This window comes from Halichoeres trimaculatus, unplaced genomic scaffold (genome assembly GCF_033239565.1).
Source record: "Halichoeres trimaculatus isolate MK-OKI-2021-1 unplaced genomic scaffold, fHalTri1.1 fHalTri1_scaffold_17, whole genome shotgun sequence".
Classification (NCBI taxonomy): Eukaryota; Metazoa; Chordata; class Actinopteri; order Labriformes; family Labridae; genus Halichoeres; species Halichoeres trimaculatus.
This window is the reverse complement of record NW_027437195.1, coordinates 690,249-696,935: the sequence shown is the minus strand read 5'-3', so window position 1 is coordinate 696,935 and position 6,687 is coordinate 690,249.

Genomic DNA, 6,687 nt, shown 5'->3' with positions numbered 1-6,687 from the left:
GTAAAGTTGTAGGCATAGGCTACAAAGTGGTGAAAGCGTGATTGATGTGATGAGGTCAAGCAGACAAATGTGTTTGATTTGAAATGAGAATTGCCCATTCATTCAATCCCCTCACAAACCAACATGTGTGTTATACATCTGTCCTTGCAGCCTTGTAGAAAAAAAAAAGACTGAATCTAGAGACAAAAAACTTCATTTCAATAGGTTTAGTGAGTGTTAGATTCCAATTCCAAAGTGTTTTTGTTTATGAAAAGTGTGTGTGCATTCACATGCTAGATCAAAATTCAGTAGAGACCCTGTGACTTTGTGAAATTGACACTGATGTGTGAAGCTGCAGCTGTGAGCAGTACGTGGACTTAAAAACCGAATCTGTGCAAAAATGGGATTTTTTTTTGTTGGAAATTTTCTCGGGAACCCATGAATGTAAATTTTTTTTAGGGCAGGGTCTAGTCTGTCATGTGAGCGAATTTCAAGCCGAAAGCACTTATGGTTTTGGAGGAGATAATTTTGGGATGTCAGGGTGACAGCGTATGATTTTTTTGTGTCAATGAGACAAACATTTTGACGTTGGATTGATGTCTGTACAACATTCCTACTGGAAACTACGAATGTTTAAGTATGCCTAGTTGACATTAGAGGAAATTATGGGATGTTGGGGGTCATACATGTATTATATATAATACATTTATAATGTGTGTGCGTGAAAAACATAGCATTTTCCCAGATGTAGTTAGTCACATAAGCAGCTGCACTGAACTCCAAATGAGTTTGTGATATGATCACACAACTGTTGCAGAGCTAGAAGGATTAAAAGAAAAGTTAAAGAAAGAGTGCTGAGAGATTGCACATTATTTACCAAGTGTGTCCACAAAAAAGTGGAAGCAGTGTTGGATGAATTTTGATGCCCTCACAGGTCTGTCATACCTGTTTTACCTCCACAATTGGGTTTCATCTCTTTCTCGCCCTCTTAGTGCTTTGACAGTTGATACAATGTATTATTTCCTCTGCTAAGTCATGTGATGACCAGCTGCATGAATCTCCTAATCAGTGTGTGACATCATCACAGAAATGCAGCAGCCCGGGGAAGGATCAAATTTCCAAAATGAAGAAACTTCATGTAGGTCAGAATGTTGACTTAATCTGTGTACAAATAAATATTTTTGTAGGAAATCTTGTCAGGAATCATTCATGGCATTTTCAGAGCTGCACGACTTTGACTTCCTTGGGGCTATTGCTGGTCCCCCTTGCCCGTACTGCTGTCTGTCATAACGTGTGTCTCAATGAGACAAACGTTTTGGCGTTGGTTTCATCTCTCTACGACATTCCTAGCCCCAGTTAGGGCTGTTTTGCTGTGCATAGGTGGAAGTGAGCCTTGTGGTTCTGAGAGAATATTATGGGATACCGGGGAGTCAGTTGATACCATGGCAACGTATCCTCTGCTATGCTGAATGACATCACCTGCTGCATGCTTGGAATTCTAATTAGCGTGACACCAGTGTGACTAGGGGCTGGAGGGAGAGTTTATCAGCCATCTAATATAAAGAAATCCTTACAGAGTCCACAATTTTACCCCAATCTGTGTCAAAAATATCATGTTGATAGGAATTTTTGTCAGGAATCCATTTTTGGCATTTTTAAAGCTGTACGAGTTTTACTTTTTTCTCTAGAAGCACAAATGCGTCACAAGACAGATGGAAGAGTGCTGGAAATGGATTTTTTATTTATGAGAAACGTCCAAACTACTTGTCCTGTAGGTCACAATGTTGGCTTAATCTGTGTAAAAATATCATATGGTTGTAGGGAATTTTGTCAGGAATCCAACCATGTAATTTTTAAAGCTCTATGACTTTTAGTTTTTTGTCTAGAGGCCCAAATGCGGCACTAGTAGAATGTGTGTTTTGACCTGAAATCTTTTCTCCTCATCTGCTAACATGGAGAAATCCTAAATCGGCCAAAAGCGGTCGGCGACTTTGAGGGCTCACCATTCAAAAACCGGGCCCGAAATAACAACTTCCTTCACAACTTTTGGAGAGCAGGGTCTAGTCTGTCATGTGATGGTAGTCTCAAACCTGTACCATTTTTGGTTTCAGAGGAGAAAATTTTTGCAGAAAGGGTTAAAAAAATTTTTTTTTAATTTTGTGAGGCAAATAGCCGGCTTCCTGTTGGAGATAGGTCCAGGGTAGCAGCGTATGATTTTTGCGTCTCGATGACACGAGCGTTTTGGTGTTGGTTTCATCTCTCTACGACATTCCTAGCCCAAGCTAGGGCCCTTAGCGTGTGCCTAGGTGGCGCTGTTGAGCTTATTATGGGATGTAGGGGGTCATGTTTGGTATTTTTTCGAATTTTTCCGCGATCCTGATGTGCGTGCCAATTTTGGTGAGTTTTTGAGCATGTTTAGGGGGTCAAATTAGCGTTCGTTGACGGGGCGGAATAATAAGAAAAATTAAAGCTGCAAGCAGCGTTAGACGGGTCCTCGGGCTCCTGCCGGTTTTCCCTCCAATGTGTCCAACAAAAAGAGATGAACATTTTGGCGTTGGTTTCATCTCTCTATGACATTCCTAGCCTCAGTTAGGGCTGTTTTGGTGTGAATAGGCTTTAGTGAGCCTAATGGCTCTGAGAGAATATTATGGGATGTCAGGGAGTCAGTTGATACCATGGCAACGTATCCTCTGCTATGCTGAATGACATCACCACCTGCATGCTTGGAATTCTAATTAGCGTGACACTAGTGTGACTGGAGGCTGGAGGGAGAGTTTATCAGCCATCTAATGTAAAGAAATCCTCACAGAGTCCACATTTTTACCCCAATCTGTGTCAAAAATATCATATTTGATAGTAGAGCTTGTGAGGAATCCATTTTTGGCATTTTTAAAGCTGTACGAGTTGTACTTTTTTCTCTAGAAGCACAAATGCGTCACAAAACCGCTGGAAAAGTGCTAGAAATGGATTTTTCACTTTAGAGAAATGGCCAAAGTACTTGTCCTGTAGGCCACAATGTTGGCTTAATCTGTGTAAAAATATCATGTTGTTGTAGGGGATTTTGTCAGGAATCCAACCATGTAATTTTTAAAGCTCTATGACTTTTAGTTTTTTGTCTAGAGGCCCAAATGCGGCACCAGTAGAATGTGTGTTTTGACCTGAAATCTCTTCTCCTCATCTGCTAACATGGAGAAATCCTAAATTGGCCAAAAGCGGTCTGTGACTTTGAGGGCTCGCCATTCGAAAACCGGGCCAGAAACAACAACTTCCTTCACAACTTTTGTAGAGCAGGGTCTAGTCTGTCATGGGATGGTAGTCTCAAACCTGTACCATTTTTGGTTTCAGAGGAGAAAATTTTAGCAGAAATTGTTAAAAAAAAATTTTTTAAATTTTGTGAGGCAAATAGCCGGCTTCCTGTTGGAGATAGGTCCAGGGTAGCAGCGTATGATTTTTGCGTCTCGATGACACAAGCGTTTTGGTGTTGGTTTCATCTCTCTACGACATTCCTAGCCCGAGCTAGGGCCCTTAGCGTGTGCCTAGGTGGCGCTATTGAGCTTATTATGGGATGTCGGGGGTCATGTTTGGTATCATTACGCAATTTTTCGCAATTGTGAGGTGCGTGCCAATTTTGGTGAGTTTTTGAGTATGTTAAGCAGGTCTAATTTGCGTTTTCGGAGCCTGTGGAATAATAAGAAAAAAGAAACGGACGGAATACAATAGTGCCCTCGGCCTTCGGCCGAGGGCACCTTCTAGCCCTTGCTAGAAGGTGCCCTGGCTCAGGCCGAGGACCCTAAAAAAGAAACGGACGAAAAACAATAGTGCCCTCGGCCTTCGGCCGAGGGCACCTTCTAGCTTGCTAGAAGGTGCCCTCTTCCGTTGGCCGAGGACCCTAATAATAATTAAAGCTGCAAGCAGCGTTAGACGGGTCCTCGGGCTCCTGCCGGTTTTCCCTCCAATGTGTCCAACAAAATAAGACGAACATTTCGGCGTTGGTTTCATCTGTCTACGACATTCCTAGCCCCAGTTAGGGCTGTTTTGGTGTTTGTAGGCTTGATGTGAGCCTTATGGCTCTGAGAGAATATTATGGGATGTCAGGGAGTCAGTTGATACCATGGCAACGTATCCTCTGCTATGCTGAATGACATCACCTGCTGCATGCTTGGAATTCTAATTAGCGTGACATGAGTGTGGCTAGAGGCTGGAGGGAGTTTTTATCAGGCATCTAATGTAAAGAAATCCTCACAGAGTCCACAATTTTAACCCAATCTGCGTCAAGAATATCATATTTGATAGTAGAGCTTGTGAGGAATCCATTTTTGGCATTTTCAAAGCTGTACGAGTTATACTTTTTTCTCTAGAAGCCCTAATGTGTCACAACACCGGTGAAAGAGTGCTCAAAATTGATTTTTTTATTTTAGAGACATGTCTGAACTACTTGTCCTGTAGGCCACAATGTTGGCTTAATCTGTGTAAAAATATTATGTTGTTGTAGGGGATTTTGTCAGGAATCCAACCATGTAATTTTTAAAGCTCTATGACTTTTAGTTTTTTGTCTAGAGGCCCAAATGCGGCACTAGTAGAAGTACTAGTAGTGAGTGTTTTGACCTGAAATCTGTTCTCCTCATCTGCTAACATGGAGAAATCCTAAATTGGCCAAAAGCGGTCGGCGACTTTGAGGGCTCGCCATTCGAAAACCGGGCCCGAAACAACAACTTCCCCCACAACTTTTGGAGAGCAGGGTCTAGTCTGTCATGTGATGGTAGTCTCAAACCTGTACCATTTTTGGTTTTAGAGGAGAAAATTTTTGCAGAAAGGTTTAAAAAAAATTTTTTTTTATTTTGGCGGGCAAATTGCCGGCTTCCTGTTGGAGATAGGTCCAGGGTAGCAGCGTATGATTTTTGGGTCTCGATGACACGAACGTTTTGGTGTTGGTTTCATCTCTCTACGACATTCCTAGCCCGAGCTAGGGCCCTTAGCGTGTGCCTAGGTGGCGCTATTGAGCTTATTATGGGATGTCGGGGGTCATGTTTGGTATTAAACGAAAATTTTGGGCGCATAGAACCTGTGTGCCAATTTTGGTGAGTTTTTGACTTTGTTTCGGGGTTCTAATAAGCAATTCACTGGAGGAGGGAATAATAAGAAATTAAAGCTGCAAGCAGCGTTAGACGGGTCCTCGGGGCTCATGCCGGTTTTGCCCTACTATCATGGTATTGGCCCCACTGTGTCCAACAGAATAAGACGAACATTTTGGTGGTGGTTTCATCTCTCTAGGACATTCCTAGCCCCAGTTAGGGCTATTTTGCTGTGCATAGGTGGAAGTGAGCCTAATGGCTCTGAGAGAATATTATGGGATGTCTGGGAGTCAGTTGATACCATGGCAACGTATCCTCTGCTATGCTGAAGAGAAATAGCCAACTTCCTGTCTGGGAAAGGTCAGGGTGTCAGCAAGTAATTTGTTCGTCTTAATGAGATGAACATTTTGATGTTGGTTTGATCTCTCTAGGACATTCCTACTGGCTGCTATGGCTGTTTTAATGTGTCAGAATGTGGACAGAGGGAATATTATGGGATGTTTGGTATTTTATTGAAGAGTTTGATGCTTGAAATGTGTGTGCCGATTTTGGTGAGTTTTTGAGCATGTTCAGGGGGTCTAATAAGCACTTTAATGGAGGAGAGAGTCATTGTTGCCTCTGCTGAGTCATGTGACCAGCTGCAAGGAACTCCTAATCAGTGTGTGACATCATCCCACAAGTGCAGGAGGATCAAATTCCGAAGGGACAAACTTCTCATCCTGTAGGCCAGAATGTTGACCTAATCTGTGTCAAAATATGATTTTCTTGAAGAACATTTTGTGAGGAATCCAACCATGTCATTTTTAAAGCTGTGCGACTTTTACTTTTTTGTCTAGAGGCCCAACTGCTCAGTGAGGGCTGCTCTCCCATCTGTTAACATTGCGTGGTCGGCGACTTTGAGGGCTCGCCATTCGAAAACCGGGCCCGAAACAACGAATTCCCCCACAACTTTTGTAGAGCAGGGTCTGGTCTGTCATGTGAGGCAATTTTCATGCCGGTACCATTTTTGGTTATTGACAAGTTAATGTTTGTAGAAAGGCTTAAAATTCTGAAAACTCTTATTTTGGCGGGCAAATTGCCGGCTTCCTGTTGGAGCAACGCAAAAATACCTCTATATTTTTTGTGCATCTCAATGAGATGAACATTTTGGTGTTGGTTTCATGTGTCTACGACATTCCTGGCCCGAGCTAGAGGCATTTTTGTGTGTTTTTGTCTGTTTTTTAGAGGTTTTTTGGCTCTAGAGAGATTATTATGGGATGTCGGGGGTCATGTTTGGTATCATTACGCAATTTTTTGCAATTGTGAGGTGCGTGCCAATTTTGGTGAGTTTTTGAGTATGTTTAGCAGGTCTAATTTGCGTTCAAAGACGGTGCGGAATAATAAGAAAAAAAAAAAATTAAAGCTGCAAGCAGCATTAGACGGGTCCTCGGGCTCCTGCCGGTTTTCCCTCCAATGTGTCCATCAAAATAAGACGAACATTTCGGCGTTGGTTTCATCTCTCTACGACATTCCTAGCCCCAGTTAGGGCTGTTTTGGTGTGCATAGGGTGAAAGTGAGCCTAATGGCTCTGAGAGAATATTATGGGATGTCTGGGAGTCAGTTGATACCATGGCAACGTATCCTCTGCTGTGCTGAA